General features: G+C 30.8%; 1 long non-coding RNA gene across 1 annotated transcript; it reads right to left on the bottom strand.

Moving 5' to 3' along the window:
* Positions 1 to 7,269: 7,269 nt before the first annotated feature.
* On the bottom strand, positions 7,270 to 25,692 carry LOC147816685 (uncharacterized). The gene is made up of 4 exons (XR_015435872.1): positions 25,552 to 25,692; positions 24,520 to 24,680; positions 10,998 to 11,052; positions 7,270 to 7,434 (listed from the first exon to the last, which is right to left on the bottom strand). It is a non-coding gene; the product is annotated as an uncharacterized LOC147816685 (long non-coding RNA).
* Positions 25,693 to 26,011: the final 319 nt, after the last annotated feature.

Below are 26,011 nucleotides of genomic sequence, written 5' to 3'. Positions count from 1 at the left end.
GTTTTTACAAGAAATATTGAAAAAATAGAACTCAAACATTTCGTATCTTACTTTAGTTATCATAATCCTATTGCAAATGTTATAGATTTGGATATTTCTCCACTCGAAAATGATAATTAAAAGATGCGATCAATTGTGAATTGTAAGCATTGTTAATAAAGTTTGTCTTAAAGAAACAATATGATTTCACTAAAAATCAATTTCTACCCTTTTCTATTTTCATTTCCACATTACGAAGTTTCACTTCTTCCGCGCGGAGGGACTCCACGCACTATTTTTTTTTTAAATCAGCTACTTCCTTAAATACTTCACTTACATTTACTAAAAATTTCTTTATTCTAATTAAATATATTCAATAAATCTTAAAAAATCTAGTAAATCTAATTATATATACTAATATGATAATTATTCAATTAATTGAAATACCAAAATATGATGTCGGATCAGACACAGAAAATAAATTTACCAATATCATGTGTTTTTTTTTCTGTTTATAATCCTTTTATATTATACAAAGCATTTCTTATATTTAAATAATCACCATAAATTTTCATAAATAATAATAATAACAAAACTACAAATAAAAGAAGATATAATTCAATATAAAGGTATTAATTGAGGAATAAAAATCATCTTTAGTTTGATAAACTAATATTAATTTAACTACTCATTACATAGTTATTTTAAGAGACTATCGCCTAAATTCGGCCACTATTTCATAATCATATTTTCATAAATTCAATTTAAGGAATTACTGAAATTAAAATAGGTATAAATCTATGATTAGCCCCACAAATCTCTGAACATTGTTCTACAAATAACCCATTTCGATTAAAAATATAAAATAACTGATTTAATTAATAGCATCTACTTTTACTCCTAATCAAGGAATAGTTCAAGAATGAATAACATCAGTTCTAGATACAATTATTCGAACATCTAATATTCTAGGAATTACTAAAAAATTATCTAATTCTAATAATCGAGAAATTTGTCTCCGTGGAGGACTTGTTGATGGAACTAACCCGCATTCGCGTTACATGGAGAGGAAGACCACGAGAACCTCCCACGGTTAGCCTGACGACAAGGGGACTCTAACCCGTGATCCGTCTACCACTGAGGATATTTCACGTCAGCACTGTGGTCAGTGCAAGCCGAATGCGGAATTCGTTTCGACTGGGAATCGAGCCCGGTTCAACTTATTGGAAGGCGAGTGCTCTATCTCCTGAGCCATCGCGGCTCATTTGTAAGGATTTGAATGAATTGAAAAGTATTGGAAAAGTTTAATACATTTGGATGCTTTTTTTCCATAGGGGGGCACAATCTGCGGCCCACCGACTGTGTATGTGCAACCTGCGAAAGCTTTTGAACACAATCATACCTGCCAACATTGGAGAAATAAAATTACGGAGAGTTTGAAGCTACATTTTTTAGGCTATGAGTGAAGTTTTGATACATTATGCATAATCATGTAAGTGAAAAAGAGAAATTCAAAATTGGAAATAATTTAAACACTTACATTTAGTGAAGTAAAAAATGCGTATATAAATATTAATGTAAAGAAATTTTTTAAACCATTATTTATAACTACTTAAACTATTAACACTCAACATACTGCGGTACTGGCAATAGCACTATTTGTTGAGGAATGCGAGAAGCCACCAGCAGATATTTAATCGTCAATTTTTTTTAAAATTTCTTCAACAAATGCGGAGAAATTTGAGAATATACTGATAAACAGGAAACAGTTATGAAATACAGGAGTCCTCAAACAGGAGACGTTCAATGTAGGATTTAATGGCACAAGGTCCAAAGAAGGACACGCTGCTCCAAACAAACTGTTTTTTTCCCCAACAAATGTAAGATAAACCTTATTTATTTTGCCAAAATACATTATATTGTTAAAACTATACATGACACGCAAAACATTCAGAAGTCAATAAAATCAGACAAAGGTGTAAATTGATTAAAATTGCATAAAACTGGTTGAAACGGTACGTTGTAATAAAATACAATGTGAATAAAACTGGGTAAAAGCAATTATATACAATATAAAATACCAATCGCGAAGAGAAATGCAAAGACGTTAGGATGATGAGCTTTATTTAACAAATCTCTTATGCATAAAATAGAACTACCAAAAAAGGTAAGACGATGACGGTTAAAACATGGGCAAGAAATTAAAATGTGATAGATGGTGAGTAAAACGTTGCATGTATTGCAATGAGGAGGGGGTTCACCAAACAGCAAGTAAAGATGGGTCAATCGAGTGTGCAGAAGACTTGGCAGGCATGCAAAAAAAAAATTTCTCCAAAATGTTTTAAAAAAATATTGAAAATTTTAAATTGGTCTTTTGAGTTATCAGTTTTTGACGTGCTCAATATTCACAGATTCTATAGAAAATCTTTTTAATTTCTCGATCACTTTTTGTGTGGTTATTGTACAGAATTCAGCTCAGTTTAAAGATACCCAATATTTTTAAAACGATAGTGAGATACACGAATTTTAAATTTCAGTAATCATTTCTAAACTAGCTTTTTTTTTAAATAAAAAAAATTCATCGTAAATTCAAGTGACGTTTCTATCGTTCTTTCGGCGGTTACAGCTACCTATGTCGTTACAATTTTTAAAATCCCGTAAGGTTTAATACGATATTTTGACTAGTGAGTTATTGATCGCATCTTTGATAAATCATTTTTTGACGCGATTTACTTCTGTCGATTTCATCGAATATCTCTGGATTATTCGGTAAATATAACAGCGTATTTTCACAAAATTTTGAAAATCTTGAAGTTTTTAATGTGATAATATTATTAATCCTGAAGTTGAATCACACATTTATATAATCTTTTTTCACGACACTTTCTTTGTAATCTTTATCGTTAATATGAAGGATTTTTTCAAATAGTTATTTATACGCTTTTTCCACGTGATTTTAAATAATAGCTTTTTCACGAGTTTTTTCTGATGTAATCGTAAATCTAAATGACTTTTAAGCAGTTATTAACACTTTTCAACGAGATTTCAAAAATGTCATTTTTTATTATTTGTCAAGCTTTAAATTGTCCACCATAGCATATATACCCATGCTACCAGGTATATATATTAATATAGATTAAAAAATTCACAATAGACCAATTGGTTATCTGAAATGTTCCGTTAAAAAGTACAATAAAAAAATAAAAGTTAAACCCTTCTAGTGTTACTTGGTGTTTTCATGTTGGCCGCTTAATCAGAGCTCCGATGCATCAAGATTCTATACCGGTGCACCGACTAAATTGAGCTTAGAGAGCCGCGATGGCTCAAGGGATAGAGCATTCGCCTTCCAATGAGGCGTACCGGGTTTGGATCCCAGTCGATACGAACTCCGGTTTGCACCGACCACAGTGCTGACGTGAAATATCCTCAGTGGTAGACGGATCATGAGTTAGAGTCCCCTTGCCGTCAGGCTAACCGTGGGAGGTTCTCGTGGTCTTCCTGTTCCTGAAACGCAAATGCGGGTTAGCTCCATCAAAAAGTCCTCAACGAAGGCAAATTTCTCCCAATACCCGATCCAGAAGTTCCCTTGTCTTCTGGATTGGGTTCAAAATTACAAGGCTACGGAGATGAAAATTAGTAGTCGTAAACCCATAAAATTGAGTCGGCTGGACGGTTATAAAATAAAAAATAAAATTGAGCTTAGAAACTATGCATACTCCAGACGTTCTACAAAAACACAATTTTTATCTGGAAAACAAAAAAGAGAGCTATTTTCCTACAAAACAGTGGTCTTCCAAAATAAACATCAGGTTGTATGCAGAATTATTAATTTTTAATGAAAAAAAAAATTAACTGACTTTTTTCAACTTCGCTTGCAGTGGAAATAATAATTCAATAAAAGGCACAAATGTTGCACTAACCGCAGAATGTTTCACAGACAGTATAAAATTTAAGGCACTTATACTGTGGCTTTATTTTTCTTGGAGCAAGAGTTTCGAAAAATAGTGCTAAAGTAAATAAATAAAAGGATAAATACCTCACCTGCAAATATATCTTGACGTGAAGTAGCAACTTTATCTTTGGACTTCCCTATGATGGGAACATCTGAAAATAACAAATCAACAATATCAAATATTCATACTTACATACACAGGATATCTGCAACACTTAAGACTTTTAAATTCATGATTTTCCATGACTAATTCGAAGAGTTTTTTATAACTTAATGTTACTATTTTCTCCGACAAAAACACAACAACAAATTTAAAAAAGCATTATAATAACATTAATTGAAATGATAGGTATAAGCGAAACTGTTATACTCTGCATCCACATATATATAGATTTTAAATTTAAAAAACAAAAAAGTAAAGAAAGAGTTGAAGCAATAAAATAGTTGAAAAAATACATAAGGAATTTTTTTTTCTTTTTCTCAGCATAATTATATTCTAAGGATACTTTTCTTGTTCATCGGAAAGAAAAGAAAGACTTAATTTTCTGTTCGCATTTCGGAATAAAAAAAAATAGGCAATCACTGGCTTGCTTCAGTTAGAATTTTGAATTGATAACATAAAAAAATTAAATAATGACAAAAATTCTGAAATCACGGAAGTTTAAAAGATAATTCGCTCTAGAAATATTTTTTCTTTCATTTTCTTTTTGAAAGAACACCATATTTTTGAAAGAACATGATGAAAACATCTTATATTTTAATAAAAAATGACTGTTAGTGGGGATTTTGTAACAAATTCAGATATTCGCAACATCATGAAATTGGAGGGGATGGGGGTAAATTCTATTTCAAAAGTTAGATTTTTCGGTGACCAAAAACCATGACTTTCCATGATTTTTCTCAAAAAATAGATAAAATCATGACATTTCATGACAAATTTTGTTCAATAACGAACCTCATGAATTTCCATGATTTCTCATGATTTTCTAGGTGCACAGATATCCTGCATACACTTACACATAATACTACATACACTTAAATACTAGTCAAAAGAAACTTACCAGCTTTCTTATCTTCTATCAAAGGTTGAGTAGTCACGGGCACAATTTTGATATCGACAGGCAATTCTGAAGGTTCTATCGTGTACTAATGCAAAGTTTTTCCTAACCAACAATAGAAACTGACAAGCCTGAAAAGAAATGCGTTAATGAGCAATGAAAGGGAGGACTTTAGTCATCTTGTTATTGTAATCATTTGGAACATTTAAAGAGAATAGTTGAAAACCTTAGACAGGGTAAAAATTAGCTGCCAGCTCTGCCCTTAGGTTAAAATACGCCCCGTTACAGTTTCAGTTACTCTTAAACAAACGGACTTTCCAGCTCATTATGGTTTGTAGTGTAAATGGTACTCTGTTCAAGTTATACGAGAGAGGTCGGGGGTTCGTGTCCCAACTGAGGAGATAGAATTTTATCAAATATTATTTTGCAAATGGATAACTATTTAGTATATTTTATTCAATTTATAAGTTATTTTTGAATTTGAATAATTTTTTTTTAAAACTTTAAATTTGTAAGAACAAAAAAAAAATGAATCGATGTTTAATATTTTTAATAAAAATATAAGGATTATTTTTTTTAAAAAGAAAGTTATAATAAATATGTTTTAATAACTAAATTTTCTTTTATTTATAATAAATTTAAGTTCCCATTAAACTTAATTATGGAAATATAAACAAAACTATATTATCAGGCTTGTTTAAAAAAGAAAAAAATAACTATTACTGAACTATAATCCATTGAATTTCAAATAATCAGAATGCATTCGAAATAAATTTCGTATTTTTAATAGAATGATTTTCTAGTTATGTAATAAATAGTTTTTCTTTTTTTTTAACTAGTCTAACATACTTTTGTTTACATTTTCATAATTAGATTTAATAAAAAATTTAAATTATTTATTATAAAGTTGAAAAAAATTCAGTTAGTTTATCAAAAAATTTTAAGTGACAGTATTTTTTTAAAAAAAAGTAATCAATTTATTTTGATAAAAAAAATAAAAATTAAATACTTAGCTTCTTTTTTGCTTTTGAAAATTTAAATTTTTTTTAAATAATTTAAATTAAAATATATTTATATAAACAGAATGAAATATACCAAATAGTTCTTAGTACAGAAATCTAGAGATGAAAATCAAATGCCTCATCTGAAATTTGAACTCACAACTTCTCCAGTGGAAAGCGCATAGCCTAACCATTAAACTACAAATCCACACATTGTTAGTTTAAATGAACCTTAATGTGACTTATTCAACCCCCATGGACTGAACCACCAACAGTTAGCTTTTACCCTATAGAATACCTTCAACCATACTTTTGTATTTAAGAATTATTTCATTTTAATAGAAACTGTACAGAAGCGTACTTCATGTATAAGTGAAAAAAAGACAAGCAGCATTTACGTGAATTCAGTAACATCAGCTTAAAACAATATAGCATAAATAAGAAACTGTTCACATTAGAAACCATCTTTACACTAAAAACTTGCGCTTTTTCAATAATACAACCCTATATATTCAAGTATTCTTTCTCTAAACTATTGCAAATATAAATTTCAAAACTTTACCCGGGTTGCCACTCAAATCTAGAAAAGCAAAAATTCCTTGTACCTATTGTAGGGTGCGTTAGCCATATCTCCAACAAAAAATAAGCATCTTTAAAGTGCTTTTTTTAAGCACTCAAAAATATTTTTAAGCACTAAACACATTAACAAAATGCAAAATAATTTGCAAAGACTTTACATGATCATGATAAAATAACTAGTTTCTGACAAAGAGTTCTTTTCTTGATTATATGCTTTTACATAAAACGCAGCGAAAAGCAGTAAAGAAAAAAAATCTTCGAAAAGGAAAAATTAAGCACTTTTTAAATTGCCTCATGAAAAAGGCAGTTTTAATTGCTTTTAAAAAACAAAAATCGTAAATAAGCACCTTTAAGCATTTTTTAAAAACGATATGCACCATTCATTATACACAATATATTAAAAGGAAACACAATTACTGTGCTCTTGTGTGAGCTATATTAGACTAACTATATTAGTTTTAATTGCTGGCAAAAACCAAGAGGAAAAAAAGGAACAGCTGAACATATTTAAATAATGGATAATTAGGAAACTGCACATATTTTCCACTTGGAAACCATCTCTGGCATAGTTGATTGTATGCTAAAAAATTAAGTTTTTTTAAAACATCACTTCATACCTACTTTTACTAAACTATTGTAAATATAAATTTCAAAGCTTCATTTATAAATTTAATGAACGAAAGAGATGTACCGTTCATGATGAATTGAGAGTAAAGTCCTTTTTGCTTCTGATATAAGATATTTAAATAGTAGGTTGCTCTCACTTCATCATCACAATCCAGGAGGCTCCTCTGCAGAAAAACTAAAATATTTGGGAGAAGCTCTTCACAGTGAGCGCCAAACTTAGCCAAGCAATTCACAGCAGCTGCAAAATAAATGTATATACTTTCAAAACAATGATCAATCACATGAATGTAATACATACCTGCCAATATTGAAGAAATAAAATTACAGAGATTTTACTAGCGACATTTACTAGGGGACGAGTAAAATTTTGATACATCATGCATAATCATGCAAGTCAAAAAGAGAAATTCAAAATATAAGCACTTATATTTAGTAAAATAATATGTATATAAATCTTAATCTAAGGAAGATTTTTTTAAACCATTATTTCTAAATTATTTTATAAAAGTTGCTAAACAGCCAACCCAAATTTGGGTTTACGGCTACTAATGTTGAATTCAGTCGCTTTGTCATTTTGAACCCAATCCAGAAGACAAGGGAACTCCTGGATTAATCAAGTACTGGGCGAAATTGGCCTTCATGAAAGACTTTTTGAAGGCACTAACCCGCATTTGCATTACACGGAGAGAAAAACCACGAAAACGTCCCACAGTTAGCTTGACTGCAAGGAGAACTTAAACTAATAACACTCAACATGCTGCAGTACTAGCAAAAGCACTATCTGTTGAGGAATAAGACAATTATTTTTGCCATTAGCGGATATTTTATTGGGTAAAATTTATTTTAAATACATTTCTTCAAAAAATACAGAGAAATTTTAGAATATATGGGTCAACAGGTAATAATAGTAAAATACAGGAGTCTTCGTTAAAAAAACAGGACACTGGGCAGGTATGGCAATAATAAAATTCGAAAATATCGTTTTGCTTCGCAAGAGTTAGGGGGCAGTGAGAACAAAGAAATATGATTATTAAATAAGATTGTTCAAACTTTTTTCCTTTCAAAAAAGTTTATAAAAGTATTTTATGTTTAAGTAATAAATATTATTATGCTTTAATGTACATGGAATATCTCAACCTGGCTACCATGCTCATAAATGAAACGAATTCTTCAATATTTCTTTTCTTCTTAAAATTATGCGCCATATAAATAAATGTCTTTATTGCTCCATTTTGTTTCGCAATGTTGCCATATCTATACTAAATTTCAATAAACACTCACACACACACACAAAAAAAACATTTTATGTTTTTGATACACCTAATATTTGTATTTGTTTAAGGATCGCATTTATCTATGTGCATATTTAATGACTAAAACTACGAACAAAAAATTACATTTACATTAAAAACTTTAAGAAACAAAATGCTCAGGAAAATGAAGAAAGAAAAAATTGCATTATAAAAGAACTAATGTTGTTAACATTTCAATATTCAATAACATTGTCTAACACTTATTGTGTTAGACAATAATGGGATGGTTAGGTATCAAACACTTTATTCCATGATGACCTACACTTATTAATTGGCACTCTTTTTTTTGGCACTTTTTAATTCGTAAATCCTAAAGACAAATCTCCCTCACACTAGCAAAACAATGTTTGATAGGCTGACCATGGCGCCACAGAAGACAGGCTGTCTGTTTTTCCATAATTCAATGAGCGCAGCAGCAGTTTGCCAAACCAATGAGCTGAGACTGTTGGAACTACAAACTGGGTCGGAGAAGAAAACTAGCAGTCACTGCTGGCTCAAAAAATGTCCCTCTGTTTATGTTTTAGTGCAATTTTTATTTCTAAAGTAAAAAGTAATTTAAAACTATTATTAGTGACATTTAATAGACTAAATTGCTTAAATGGACTATATTACAATAAATGAGTCAATATGCTAAATCAATCTTTTATTATTCCTAATTAAACTTATCTTCCAGTTTAATTTCTTGATGTTTATTTCACAGGTAAAAATAAATTTTTACTCAATTATTCTTAGCGATATTAACTTTTCTTCTTCATGTCGTGTAACAAATTATAAATTAAAATGATAATTAAATTTAACTATGCCATTACGTTTAAGGAGAATTTTCTACAGTTATATCCCCCAGTAGTAGAAACTTTCCAGTAGATGATTTTTCATCTAAAATTTCTTTATGTTTTTAAAAAGTAAGCAGAGATGACTCCTTTTTTAAAAACATCATTTAATTTGAATAAAGGGCTAAATGGAGAGAATACCACAAAGAACAATAACTAAAGATTGCTGCCCCCCTGTTACTTGATTACAGGCTGAACTTATAAATATATATTTCAGTTATCTCTTTTGCAGGATGCGTAGACAAATTCTTTAACAAAAAATAAACACCTTTCAAGCACTCAAAAAATATTCTTAAGCACTTAAAAAAAATATCATAATTAGTTAGGGTTGGTAAGTTTTTGACAATTGATTGTTTTATCCAGTTTTATTTGCTTGCCAGTGACGAAGATGACGGCGCGTCACCAACAATATAATTAAGAAGAGAAAAAAAAATTCTATTGCTATTAGAGAAAAAACATTTACAATGTTTAGTCAGTCCCTGAAATCAGCAAAAATTCGAAAGATTTTTCGGTATTAAATGTTTGACTTAAATTAAATTTTATAATGTAATATAAACTAGAAAATAACATTTAATTTTTTAAAAATTTTTTTGTCAAAGGTGTAAAAGAAGCAATAATAAATTGGACAAAAAAGTTACTCACGCATTTGATAATTTTTATAATAATTTGGTAAATAAAGTGTTAAGTTCTGGGAAAGTTAGATACAACAAATACGGCATGCAACAACTAATTCACTATTACGACAAATTCTCAAGTTACTAACAAAATTTTCTCATTGAAGATCTCAATAGCATTTAATATAACAATTTACAAATTTCTATCTTACCACTGTTGAAATTCGTAAGCCCAACAAACAATTTCGGCTCTACCTTCATCGATTAAAAGGAAACGGCTGAAACAAACTTTCGTCAAACATTATTCTTCTTTGTCTTTGAACATCATCAGCAAAAAAATTTCATTTAATATATTAATCCATTAAAATTATGGCCAAAACAAACTTTCGCAATCTTTCCCCTCCCATAAACCACAGTTGTAAATAAATTTGTTGGCAAACCAACCAAAAATGAGCGTACAAAACAATTTTTAGCTTTCGTTTTGCCTAGTAAGTAAAATGTTTCATCCTAATCATAGTTGCTCTATAGGAAATCATAGTTCCACGTTGGTTTGATAAAATTTATTGTCTAAAGTTTTTTTTTTGTCTTTCAGATTTTGCATATTTGCTTTTGCCACGGTATTTGAATAGTTATAGACGAGGACTGCTCCGAATTTTTTTTTGTGTTTCAAGTTCACGGAGTTTATTCAAACTCTCTTTAGCACGTGTTGAACACTACAGATTTGAAGTGCGCCTTCAAACGTCAAATTTTTTTTTACAAAATATTTAGAGCTGGTAGCTTAGCAAAAATTTGCATTAATTCTCCTAACAATACAAAAAAAGTCGTAACTTTTTATACCCAGGAAACAGTAGTCAGAATTCTACTTCCAAATGTTAGCTCAATGTAGTGATTTGAGATCGAACAAAAAAATAGATCGAATTTTAGTGTCCTACATCAGCACTACTTATAACCATCTTACCCCATTGTTAGAAAAAATAAGCAAACCACAAAGCCTTTTTCATTATATTTGAACAGCACGAAAATTAACGTAATTAAAATTCTTACCAGAACTCTCATGCAGCGGAAAATACTTTTCTTCTTTTTCATATCAAGACACGTCCTAAGAAATGCAAACAACGCTTATCAGCATTACAAAAGGAACAATTAAATATAATACTGCTTAATTTACAACATTATTCATGTATTATGTGTATAATTTATTAATAATATTTTTCCCCTTGCCGTCAGAATAACCGTGGGTGATTTTCGCGGTTTTCCGCTTCATAAAACGCAAATGCGGGCTAGTTCCATTAAAAAGTCCTAAACGAAGGCAAATCCAGCAGTTCTCTTGTCTTTTGGATTGGGTTTAAAATTACAAGGCTACGGAGTTGAATATTAGTAGTCGTAAACACAAACAATTGGGATGGCTGTTCAAGGACCATATTAAAATAAAATAAAAAGTATTATTTATTTGAAAGAAGAAATAAATACTGAACAACTTTCATTCTACGAACCCATACTTCTGTCTATCAAAGTTATCCCGCTAAGCAAAGATATAACTATTGTGAAACAAGCCTTAGCTAACTTTTGACCCAAAAAACTCATAATTTTTACCACAGAACTCATTTTAACAACTCGTCATCCTACCATACAACGCCCATACAACTTAAGGATCTAGCAAACACAAGTTTTCATTTAGCTTTTAAATGTTAACTAACTCATCATAAGAAAACGTTGGGTGTTAGCCAAACAAACATTTTCGTTAGGTCAAAACAGGTTTTAGTTAACTTTCAATCTAGTAGCCGCACAATAGAATTTTGAAACCAGACGTTAGTCGATTATACAAAAATGCCATTAGGCCACGTGAGTTCAACAAACATTTTCGTTAACCAATAATTAAAAACAATTTTTTTTAAAAAAATGCCAAATGAAACATTTTCTCTTTTTTTCCCCACCTAAATATAAAAATCACAAAATTGGGTTTTGTCCTAAAATGTAAGCCCGTTGCAAGAAACTGTTACCCCAAAACTACCAATCAAAAGATCACAGAAATCGCAACTTTAAAATTTTCCTTACAACGTTAGCTCATTGTTAGAAATCAGTCAATGATAAACAGGTTCCGATTTACCAGGGTTATAATATTACCAGGTTTATGTTTTAGAAACTGCAAGTTTGACCTTCGCTTTTATACGTTAACCCATAGTAGGAAATTGTAGGCTAAACCAAAAATTTTTGTTAGCAAATCAATTTATCGAAAAATATGGCCAAAGTCTTTGTTAACCATAAACAAGTTTGAATTTTATCATAAAACGTTACTTCGTTGCAGAAAATTGCAAGCACAGAAAAATTTTGCGATTTGTTAATGAGGATGATGTTGTAGAAACATTCAGTAAATTTAATAATCTTGACCGCTTAATCAAAGCTTAGGAATCAATTTAACGATCATATATCTAATAAAGTCAGTAAATATTATGAATTGTGATCATTATTGACAATGAGCAGTTGAGCGACGTAGTAGTTGATGTCTCTTCTTAAACGTATTGTTTGAGTATAAGTACTGTAATTAGTTCAGAATATGTTAGTAAAACAACGTTTGCTTAGTTATTCGTCTGTGACAGAATTTTTCTGCAACAATGTAAAATATAAAAAATAATTGTCTTTTAACGAACTTGCGATGCAAACTTGTGAAATCAGGGATGATTGCGAGCCCAACTCAAAAAACCTGAAAATTTCTTGAGTAAAATCATTAATGACCCATTTCAAAATATTAACGTCATTATAAATTCGAATTTTTGATGTTTTCAAAACATGAAATTTTAAATAAATTATATGCAGCAAAATTTAAATGGATAATTATGTATAAGCTTACTTATATGTCTAATCACATTATTATATGAGAAAAAACTATTTACAAATAAAGGAGCTGCCAAGTATAACTTATAGCTCTAATATTTCAAAGTAAAATATACACGAATTTTTATACACAAATGCGATCGAGGATTTTTTTGAAATTACTGGATCTTTGATTTCCGAAAATTTCCGGATCGTGGTTAGCGAACAATCCGGATTTTTTCCGGAGCAGAATCATCTCAGCTTTTAGCTTAATTAAAACCATTACAATGTAGAATGTTTAATACAAACAATTCTGTTACCGCATTAAAATTTTATGTTTAAAATATTGTAAAGCAATGAATTACATTTTCATATAAATTTCTGGTATATAGACTGATATGTATGTTTTTGAAGCATCATCATTTATATTGATTTGTAAATGATAAAAAATAAACAACAATATGGTCTATTCAAAATGGTGTTTATGGTGAATAAAGAGTAAAGCTGGAAAAAAATGCGAAAATTTTCTGTTGCTTTCATATAAGCTTGAATTAAAATCAAAAGCGTTGAATTTGATATATTTTCGTATCAGAAGATGCCTGAATGTTCACTGTAGTGTCTCTACCTCTACAAAAATATAATTCCAAGACATGTTGACTTGAATCTATGTTGGGGTACTTTTTCATAGATGAAGGTTGACATTGTCGATGAACTTAGGACGTGATGTGAACAGGCCTACCTTGGCAGAAACGCCCACTACGATTTGAACACGCCTACTTCGTAGGATGGTCTTCATTAGTCTATGTGATGCAAATGTGGGTTAGTTCTATCAAAAAAGTCCACCACGAAGGCAAATTTCACCTAATACTTGATCCAGGCGTTCCCTTGTCTTCTGGATTAGGTTCAAAATGACAAGATTACGGAGTTGAACATTAGTAGTCGTAAACCTTAAAATTGTGTCAGCTGTTCAACGACGTTTATTAAATGAAATAAGATTCCTGGCCTTCAATGTATGGGGGAAGGCAGTTGCAATTTGGAAAATATGCTCCCGATAATTAGGTCAGGAGAGCCGTCAAAAGTTTGGTACTCTTAATGTCAATTTTTCTCTTTGTTTATTTCACGATATCTCCCGAATTTTTTAAGGGAATCTAAAAATGTTTGCAAGTGCATATAAAATTCGCTGATTCAAAGATAACCATGTAAAAAATTTATTTTAATGATTATTTATCATTATTTTACAATTAACAGTCGAAAAAATATTTGAATTGTAAGGTATACAAATTTTTACTTCAATTTTAATGAAATCAGTCAAATTCTTTATGAGATATCAAAATTTTTTTAAAAAGTCGTATATTTAAAGTTTTGTTTATCAAGAACTGTACAACCGATTTCGTCCAAATGTTATATTTTTTCACTAAAAATTAACTTCTTTAAGAAGATGTTAAAATTCATATAAAAGCTTATTTTCGTATATAATAAAGAATAAATAATTTAAAAGAAATAATTAAAAAAATAAATAATTATAAAAATATTATTTATATGGAATTATCTTTGAATAATAGGTGTGCGCAAAAAGCTTTCGATTAGCTGTCAAAATATGCACTAAGTAAAGAAAAGCATTCAGAATAGTTTGTCTAAAATAAGAACTCCCCCAGGCATTCGTCTGGACCTGTGGCGGTGACTATGGTAACGAGGTATGACTATTTCCAGTAGGGCTGCGTGGTCACTGTTTTGGAGTGGTTTCGACTTGGGACGGTGCAAAAAACCTACTGGGGTAATAGGTTTCCTACGGTCCCTACACGGAGAAGTAAGTAAATAATCAAAAAGATAAAAATGACTTAGAATCCATCTTCATAAAATGACTTAGAATGGTTAGTTCCATCAAAAATATTCTTCCACGAAGACAAATTTCTCCCAATACTCGATCCAGGAATTTCCTTGTCTTCTGGAATGGGTTCAAAATTACAAGGCTACTGAGTTGACAATTAGTAGTCGAAAAAAACAGAAAAATTGGGCCAGCTGTACGACAACTGTTATAAAATAAAATATTATGATCCCAATATATTACCATAACATGCACTTTACGCATAAAAAACTATTAAAGTAAATAGTCCAAAATATAAACATCACTAAATATTGAAATAAATAGCTTTATGCGCATTATTTGAAAAGTGGGGCGAAGTGGCGATACAGTTATTCGGAAGTAACAGTTTAAAAATTCGTATTATGTCACGGGTACTTTTCCATTTCACCGGCCCAAGTCAATTCAGTCAACTTGATAATCTCCTCAAATCACATTATGGTTTAAATGAGCGTTTTATGGTTCAACATTCAAATGATTTTTTTGAATTAAACTAATTAAATTTTAAATAAATAATTTCAAGAGATTGAAGCTGTAAGATATTATTTGATTGAAAACTTTATTCGTTTCAAAAATATACAAATATGAAATAACAGTCGTTTCAAGTCTTTCAAAAATAGGCACCATTTTCAAGATTCTTTCAAGTTTTGAAAATGGGCGCCTATTTTTGAAGCGTTTAAAACATGTTGACTGTTATTTTACATTCGTACATGCAGACTATTTTTCCACGCTATTAAAAATGTATTTATCCAAAAATAACTCTGAGCAAAAAATAAGTTTTAATAAATATTTATTATTTTTAATTATTTTATTTAATAATCGCTTAAAACATTTTGAATTGTAAGGTACACACTTTTTTACATAACTTCATAGTTGCGCATGTTTTTACATGGCAAATGTTTTTTTTTATAACCGTCGAACAGCCGACCCAATTTTATGGGTTTACGATTACTAATGTTCAATTCCGTAGCCTTGTAATTTTGAACCCATTCTAGAAGACAAGGGAACTTCAGGATCGAGTATTGTGAGAAATTTTGCATTCGTGGAGAACTTTTTGATGGAACTAACCTGCATTTGCGTTACATGTTGAGGAAGACCACGAGAACCTCCCACGGTTAGCCTGACGGCAAGGGGACTCTCACTTATGATCCATCTACCACTGCAGATATTTCACGTCAGCACTGTGGTCGGTGCAAGCCGGAAGCGGAGTTCGCATCAACTGGGATTCGAACCCGGTTCGCCACATTGGGAGGCGAACGGTCTGTCCCCTGAGCCATCGCAGTTCAAAATACAAAATTTGAGCGAAACCGGTTGAATAATTCCTGAAAAATCGAATTTTAAATATACGAACTTTTCAACCAATTTGGCCCAAATTTTGTATTTTGCCATATAAAATTACATACTTTAAAATGACGTTAAAAATTGAATGCCATACCTTACAATTCAAAATTTTTCTTTTTTTATTAAATAAAATTATAAAACATAATAAATAATTATTAAAGTGCATTTTGTTTTGCATGGAATTTTCTGTGGATAAACGAATTTTACAATTGCGTGCAGAATTTATGAACTCGCTTGAAAAGTTCTCGAGATATGACGAAATACGTAAAAAGTAAAATTAATATTATGAAGTTCAAACTTTGAATCGCTCTCCTGACCAAACTATGGGGACGATATTTCCCAGATTGCGGCTACCCCCTATATTTAAAGGGTCAGAATGCGTCTAAAAAAAGGTATGTTTATTCAGAGAAAGTACGTGTTTGTGGCGGATTTCGTAACTTAATATATCGACTGCACTCATTAATTAGCGTATTTGAAATCAGCCCTTTGAACCATTAGGATTGAGTTCTAAAACGTGAAGATCTGATCATTAGAACAAAAGTTATTCAGGGTGGTCCCTTTTTTTGGCATTGCGAATATAAGTACTGTGATAATAGGTTTTTTTGGACTCCGAAACACTTAAGTGCCGATATTTTTCTTAGATTAGTGTTACTCATATCGGTTCCTGGGGAGGCGAATAAAATCACCAACAATCATGAACTGTAATCAGGCTAGCAATGCGTAATTAATTGAAATTATAGTAATAGGTACTACTGATATTATGGTATCTGATAAATTAATATAGATACGATGGTAATAATCTCTATACGACCCCTTTAAAACGAATAAACCTGTAGGGAATAATATTTTGGCTCCATAACATTATTTTCAGAAGTTGTTTCTTAAGTTAGCTTATTTTTTTATATTTTATAACCGTCGTTGAACAACCGACCCAATCTTCTGGGTTTACGACTACTAATGTTCAACTCAGTAGCCTTGTAATTTCGGACCCAGTCCAGAAGTTAAGGGAACTCCTAATTAATGGAGCTAACTCGCATTTGCTGTACATGGAGAGGAAGACCACGAGAACTTCCCACGGTTAGCCCGACGGCAAAGGGACTCTAACCCATGATCCGTCTACCACCGAGGATAATTCACGTCAGCACTGTGGTCGGTGCAAACCGGATGCGCAATTCGTATCGACCTGGGATTCGAACCCGGTTCGCCGCATTAGAAAGCGAACGCTCTATCCCCTGAGCCATCGCAGCTCATGTTGGCTTATTTCTTTTATAATGGCTCATGTAAAACTATTTGAAAAATTGAAATTGCCTTTTTGCAGACGTGATTGGCATTAAAAATTTAATTATTCGCCCATTTGAAATAAATGTTGTTTATAAATTTTATCACACTACATATTATATGAATATTGTTCATAATACCTCAGAAACCGAAAGTATTTTTATTAAAATCAATAGCTATCTCGTAGAAAAACGATCGCCAATATTTAGTATTAGCAAAAGTTCAAACAGATTTAATAAAATTTAAGAGCCATTAAATCAATTTATGCTGTTCAGCAGCTCCCCCCCCCCCAAATTAAAGGAGAGCGAATTTGCAAATTTTTCAAACTGACAGAAATTGAAGAAATACGAAGAGAGGACTTCCCTGTAATAACGGTGCCTCTATTATAAATATAGCTGGATCAAAAAGCTTATTTATTGAGTTGCTTTTGTTGAACTAAATTTATCAAACTTCCACTTTATTATAACCTGTTATCTGCAGTGGTCCGGTGTTAAGACACTGTTTCCAGTAAATCACCGAAGTCAAGCATCATTGGCTGCCGACAGTAAAAGGGAGATTGATCAAATTACGAAAGAACCGAGGGTGTGTTGTATCGGTCTTCATTAAGCTGTTCTACCGTCAAGCTACCAAAGAGGGGGAGCCCAACACTCTGCAGAGGATCAAAATTGTGATTGCATGCCTTCGGATCATACTCGGGGATGTTCCCCAGACCGGACCCATTATACAGCTCCAGTGCAATATAATTAAAGTACTACTACTACTATTACTATATAACCTCTTAGCCACTGTGATCCGTGATCGGTCCTTATAATGCCTCTTTCTAATCGCAATGTTGCCCAGCGAACCCCAACGTGGAGGCGAGGTTATTTTAATCTGACTGCAAAAACAGTTAGATCAATATTTGATGATGTACAAAAGGTTATTTTTTTTTATTTGTGGTTTGTACGCATCTACCATATTTTAAATTTCATCATAGAATGCAGAGCCACATTTTACAATAATGCATATACAGAGGAAAAAAAGCTAGTTCTTCGTTTTTTTAAAAAAAAACTTTGATAAAAAGCAAAGCACAAGCTGCAGTTGTTGCAAGTTGCCGCTTTTTCTTATTATCTCTGCTTATGATCTCACTTTTTAGCATTCAAAATAGTTCCCCAAGAGGGCTGTCAGACACATTTATAAGTAGCCAGAACATAGACAACAGCCCCCCGAGGAGAAAAAGAATAGTTGGTTCCGTACATTCCATGAAAATATATTCTTACAGGGTAGATCTATGAATTCTGCCACATTCAAATAACAATGTAAATAAAAATAACAAAATAAATACAATAGCTTAAATAACTACTGAACACATAATTTTGATAACCAGAATGCCAAATGAAACTTAGATATTTTAATGCAAAACAATATGAAACAAAAGCCAAAATGATGTCAGGGTAAATTTTGCTTAAATACTAAACTTATAATGATAAACTTTACTTAAAACTACACATGCACATATGCAAGTTGTTATTTCCAAGAATTTTGAATTCAAGAGAGCCAAAGGACGAATTGCATAAATAAACTCCAAAGAGACATAAAGACAAGGAAATGACAAAATCGACAATTTTTTCCCATACTCCTCTAAATACTTTTGAAAAGGTAGAATAGTAAAGTAATTGACTTAAATATTAATTTAAAATCTATAAATTTAAGTATTCGTTCAATCTAAATTTATTTATTTATTTTTCCGAATGTACGTTTGATCTACGAATTAAAGCTCTTACTTCATTTTAATTTAAATAAAAATCATGTACATTTTTGCAGAATTTGATTAAAAGACATAAACATTTAATTCATTTACAGATGCAATAAATTCATCATAAAATGGGAGGAAGGTATAAAATGAAAAGATGACGAAATTATTTGTCTTGTAATTTTTGAGAAATGGCATATACATGTGAGGTAAACATCTAATACATGCCACTTAAATAATTAAAATGGGGAATTATATTTCATTCTGCTTTTATAGATAAGAATACAAAATGTGCCAACAATTATTTTAATTGAAAATAATTTGGTACTACAGAAGTATATAATACTTTTGGCAAGGTTAGCTACGATATGAACTTTTCGGTTACTAAATAGAATCAAATGATATTTTGAAATAGACGAAAGAAATTTTTAATTACAACTGCCTAGCATTAGCACAAAATTATTAATTCTGTTGTTATTGTTGTTGCTAATTCCCATCCAGACCAGATCAATAAATCCGTTGAAAATAAGGAAGTCGGAAGCTAAAAGGGGAGAGGAATGAGTGTCGTTCCAGTCCAGCCCTAAACAGTTCAAGATATGCTCAGGTGATGCCTGGTTTTGTTGGCATTTAGGGCAAAGAGGAAAGATCTTTTGATTAGCAAAAAATGTGAGACTTTTCAGGTGTCCACTGGCCCGACGGGATAAGCAAGTGTTGGTCTGCCTGTCACCAGGAAGAGATAGAGAGTCCTGGTCCTTTTGCTTTATATTATTAATTCTTTATAAACTAAACTTTTACCCTATTTTTCTTATTGTAATGTTAGATGATAGGGAAAAAACACGAATTTTTCGAATAGCTATATTTTTCTTGTAGATCAATTAAAACTGAGATTTTATAATGCTGCAATGTTGATAAAATAAATATATTATAATTGCCTCTTACAATAATTTACGTAAAATTATAAATCCTAATTGGGGTAAGATTTGTGAAATGGTTAATTTCATTTAGTCGTATAAAATGTCTTAATTCCTTTTGATAATGAAATATGATTATTTTTAATTAGATTTGTTTACTAAATGACTCAGACGTTGTTACTCCAGAGAGAAAGAAAACAATATTAATTTATAATCCAGCTAAATTGCCTGATAATTTTTACGTCTGCTAGATATTTTTTTTCTAGTTTTTGGAGTTCAGTTTGAATAACTGTGTTTCATTATTTACAGTACCAAACCTAAATAATTATTATTCGATTTCGGGTATACGACTGTTACTGCTCAACTCTGTAGCCTTGTAATTTTGAATCAAGCCAGAAGACAAGGAAATTCCTGGATCAGTACCACCAGAGTTATTGATTTGCTATGGGAACATGGAGGACTTTGCAACTCGTCAGATTTAACGTGCATCAGTCACCATTTACAAAATGGGGAACCTTCAGCAGGCAGGGATCGAGCATACGAACTCTTGGACATGAGCCTAGTGCCCTACCAACCCAGGGCTAAAGAGAATGGAAGGGCTAGTTCACTCCTTTGAAGAAACTCTCGCCGCGCCAATCCTCCGATTTTCTCTAGTGACGTCACTTTGGCGCAAAGCTCGCTCTTTTACTTCAAGAACGGAGCGTTCGGCCTTACTAGCTCTAACTAATATTAGAGCATTTCTTTTTGCGAGATATTCTAAGACATTTGTTATTTTCTATAATGACTTTCCTCAGTTTTTGCAGTGAATTTACAAGAATTTAAAACTTTTATCGAAATGCCAGTTTGCGCGATTGCAACTTGCAAAAATTCTGATAGAAAAACAAAAGGAAAAAATATAATTTTCCGCGTGTTCCCTAAAGTAAATTAACAACTGTGTAAGGAATGGATTCCGAAATGACGCAGTTAATAAAAAACAGCAATGCGTTTATTCTGTCGTTAAGAACTTTCATAAAAAATTCATTATCTAAATAGAAACCGCCTAGTTACTTCAAAAAGAAAGGCAGGTGAAAAAGATTAAAAAATGGGTAAAGTCACAGAAAATTAAAATGTAAATAAAAAGTATAAATAAAATATATAGTATATAGTTCAAATTCTCCTAATTTCATAACATATTTTTTAATGTAGTTATCCTAAATATTTATGATTTTTTTTTTTAAAATTACATTCTCTTAAATTTAAATATCTATAAATTATATCATCGTAAATTTAAATATCTATAAACAATTGTAAAATTTCTAATGTCATTATAAACCTAAATTATTATTTTGTTTCAGTAATTAGCGTTTAAGGATGATGTTTCCTAATGATTAAGTATGAACAAATTGCTATTAGCGACATATTTTAAAATCAAGATTCTAAATTTAACCCAACTTATAGTTATCAAAGATTATGTAAATGAAAAAGTGTCGATACATGCGTTTCTTAATAATTAAAGTTAAAACTGAAATTTTTAAAATAAAGTATTTATAGTGTCATTTTCGCCAACTAGTAAAACATTTTTATAAGTTTAAAATGGCATTTTTTTCAATATAATGGCCACGAATGTTTTTTTGAACTATGTTTATGAGCGGAAATAATGTGTTAAATACGTAAAATTTGAAAGTTAATAACCAGAAAAAGTCTAAACTTATTTTTGCAACGAGAAAGATGCAAGGTTATCATAATATCTTTGCTTGCGATCTCCGAGATCTGTGGACACAGTGACGTCATGAGGGAAATCGTTGCTTCAACTCTAAGAGCGGAGTGAACTAGCCCTTCTATTCTCTTTAGCCCTGCTACCAACCAGGCTTTTATTCAAATTCTCTCCACCACGTACTGAAAACTACAAATTTTGAAATTTTCCCTACAAACGTCAGATTTTTTTTATAAAATATTTAGAGCTGGCAGCTCAACAAAAATTTGCATTAATTCTCCAGTCAATACAAAAAAGTTATAACTCAAGAAGTTTAGACATATTATTATCCAGGGAAAAGTTTTTTTAACATTGCTCAATGATAGCCTTAAGAAAATGTTCGCGATCAAAACAACCAATTTCTGACATGAAAACCACAATTTTGAATTTTGCTCCCTAACTATACACCATTATGTAAATTCGTTAGCCTAAGTCTTCCTGCAAATATTAGACAAAATAAAACAATAATTTTTTTTACAAATGACAGTTCATTTAAGGAAATTTTATGTCCACGTTAATTGGACAAAATATTTAGATAGCCCAGCCCCCCAAAACAGCTCTGATCATAACAAGTTTCAGGCAACTATGTACTATGAAACTATCTTGAACTATGAAAAGTTAACCCGTGAAAGGAAATCTTAAGCTTATCAAAAATCTCTTTTAGTTCGACCACCAAAAAATTGTCTGAACTGTGTTTTAATTTATGCGTTTCCTAGAAATCAAAAGTTTGATTATCGAATCAAAACTTTAGTTCATTACAGTAAATCATCAGCCCAGCAACTTTATAATCTAGTAGCAACAATTTAAATTTTAACTTCAAACGTTTACTCATGGTAATAAAATTCCAATCACATTTTTGCCGAATTAAATGTTTTGATAGAAATTATTTCGAAAGAAAGATATGGCTTAAACAAGTTTCAACTAATTTTTGACTAAGTAACCACCAGTTAGAATTGTAGGTCAAACGTAAGGTATCGTCGGTCAAACAAAAAATTTTGTATCCAAACAAAACATTAACGTATCCAATGTCGGTTACCTGAGTTTTTTTCGCCAACTTTTGCCGAAGAAAATTTGAATTTCGTACCCAAACATAAGCTCATTGTACAAAATCGTAAGTTCACGATAGCTCAACCGAAATTTTGTTAGTAAATTCACCAAAAAATTTTAAGACTGAAACAAGTTTTAGCTCCAAAATTATTTTAACTTATATTTGACGTAACCACAAGTTTGAATCAAACTTTAGACTGTTATGTAAAATTGTTGGCCAATGTCATTTTTTAATTTTATTTTATAACCGTCGTGGAATAGCTGACCCAATTCTTGGATTTACGACTGCTAATGTTCAACTCCGCAGCTTTGTATTTTTGAACACAACCCAGAAGACAATGGAACTCCTGGATCAAGTATTGGGGGAAATTTACCTTCATGGAGGATTTTTTGATGGAACTAACCAGCATTAACGTTACATGGTGAGGAAAACCACGAAGACCTCTTACGCTTAACCTGACGGCAAAGGGACTCTAACTCATGATCCGTCTACCACTGATGATATTTCATGTCAGCACAGTGCTCGATGCAAACTGGATACGGATTCGTATCGACCATCCATCGCTGGGATTCGAACCCGATTCACCTCATTCAAAGGTGAATACTCTATCCCCTGAGCCATCGCGGCTCTGGTCAATGTAATTCAGAACCTCCGAAAATAGTATTGCTCAAAACAAATTTTCCCTATCTTTTGTCTTAGAAAAATTGAACATTGTCGACAAATGTTGTATTATATCATTAGATTACCATAAACAGTTTTTTTTAACCTACCATTACTTTGTGTTTGGTTTAACACAAAGTAATTACCAAAGCAAACTCTAGCTAACCTTTGACAGAGAAACTACGAGTGTGAATTTTGGTTCTTAGCATTAGCTCTGTGTAGACCAAATGCTAACAACAGACAGTGTCAACAAAAATGTTCATTAGATCATCTTCCAAAAACGTTTATAGGAAGGGAAAAAAAGAGTTATCTAATTTTGCATTAGAAATTGACCTAATTTTACCTCACAGACAAGAATTTAAATCGTATGCCAATCCAACTAAAATTTTCGTTAGTCTGGCAAAAATTGTCAAACTAAATTTCAGTTAATGCATTACTTTGGAATCACAACTTCTCCTGACTTACAAACCACACATTTTGATTCTGCTTTTAAATACTGGCTCACTGGAGGAAATCGTTCGGAAAAAAAAGAGATTTTTGCATCTTAAACAAGCACTACTTACTTATTTTTTTCTCCCATTAAATTTTTTTTCCTCCCTTCTTGTTGCTTTAGTTATACAGGGTAAATAAAAATGGTTATCACAAACTATTTAATAAAAAGTAATTTATCTGAATGAGAATCATGATATGAATGAGAATCTGAAGGAGAAATGTGAATGAGAATGTAACATAGTATTTACAGTTGTAATTCAGGAAGAAAGTATTCACAATTTTGGTAAATGAGAATTTCTGTAATCCAGAATGTTTAACAATTTTAAAATAGGTGACTGATTTTACGTTATATAAAAATGATTTATCAAATTCTTCTTAAAAATCTTTCGCAATTTTGAGCATTTCATCCTTTTTCCGAATTTTCATTAAATATGGATGATTGAAAATCAGTATTCATTATTTTTTTTCTTGGCGAAATATATGATCGCATTAGGCATTCAAGTGGTAACAAAGCTTAGATTGCTTTTGCCGATTCTTTAGTTTCGAACACCAAAACCATTTTTTTTTACATAATTAGATATTTTAATACAGAGATTTTAAAATACAAAAAATTGAAATTTTTTAAAATTATTTTTTGGAAGTTGAGAGAGTTGGCAGCTATGACATAATTTATTTAAAATATACAAAATGTAGTTTATACCTCTCCTAGGTGAGAATCTCCACATTGTCCTTTAGTCTCCGGATTGGCAATAACTACTTTCACTCCTGGAAAAAGTTTGCCAGACTCCATCAAATATGAACTATTGTGACTCTTTCATTTCGCTCTCTTATCACTGCTGTTGGGTCTGGACTAGAGGCTCGCTATAAATTAAAACATTTTTTTATATACATAATTAAAATATCGTAAAAATTTGGTCAATTTCATGTAATCAGTTATGCATCAGCAGTTTCTGGGGAAAAAAACTGAATTTACCATGATAGCAAAACATTAAAAGTAGGTTTTTAAAATTATGAATGAAACTATAATCAAAATTAAAATTTAAAGAAATTATTGTATTTAATAAAATACAAATTAAATTTTTTTAAACATTTTGAGTTAACTCACTGCAAAGTGTAAGATTCTTCTGCTAGTTGATTCAAAATGCCATTGCTTATTAAAATCACTATTAGAATGATTTCTTACTAATAGTCAATAAGAGGGAAAATTGAATTTGGATTAATATTTCAAATTAAAGTTTTTCAGTTGTTATGAATGCAGATGAACATTTTTTTTAAAAAAAATCCAGTTAGTGAATGTCCCCTCAGTTTATCATTTAGAAAATTCTGTGCATATTGAATTCTAAATTGGATTAAATAATTTAAAAAAAACTGAATAAAAGAACAATTCAAATATTTAAAACAAATAGCCAACATACCAAGATTTAATTTCACTAAAAATAGTTAATAAGTACTCGGCACTAGTATTCATTCATGCTTCTAAAAATTTATTAGAAAGTTTTCGTTTTTCTTTTTTTATAAAATATTGTTCAAGTGTCATTAAAATTCAGGAACATATTGGATAGAAAAGATACTTCAATCACTTTAGTAAAACTTGTGGATGTCCCTTGTTACACATATAAAATTTTCGCAATTTTAGAATTGTTAAGTTTATTATGAAAATCAGGGAAAAAAAAGCTGAATTCCGTGGGTCTGGGAAAAATTGCATGTCTGCTTAATTAAAAACATTACTTACCTGCAAACAAATGGCAATATTTACTCGACATCCAAAGCTTGTGCTAACAGCTCTAGGAGATAAGCCTAAACCAGAAAATAATTTAGAGAATGAGGCTGTTAATCCAGCTCTAGGCCTCTCCTCAGCTACAACAACACAGGTTCGAACGCACCTCAAGTTTATTCCTCTCTGCAACGAAAAAGACTAACTATAATAATAATTAAAATGAGTAGCTTAAAAAAGGATACAAATGTTATTTGCTTTATAATATATAAATATATAAAACATATTAGAACAAAAACAAGTATTAAACTTCTAGTGTTTCATTTGCAAACACAAAAAATAATAATTTTATCCCATTCTGTGAAAAATGATTAAATTATGTTAAAAAAAATTTCTTTACTCCTACCAAAAATAGTCATAGACTCACATACTTACAAATAGTTACTTATTACATATTTACAATAAAATCACTTTAATT

Source organism: Parasteatoda tepidariorum, chromosome 1 (genome assembly GCF_982258835.1).
Source record: "Parasteatoda tepidariorum strain Cologne lab strain chromosome 1, Ptep-v5.0, whole genome shotgun sequence".
Classification (NCBI taxonomy): Eukaryota; Metazoa; Arthropoda; class Arachnida; order Araneae; family Theridiidae; genus Parasteatoda; species Parasteatoda tepidariorum.
This window is presented reverse-complemented; position numbering and strand designations above follow the sequence as displayed.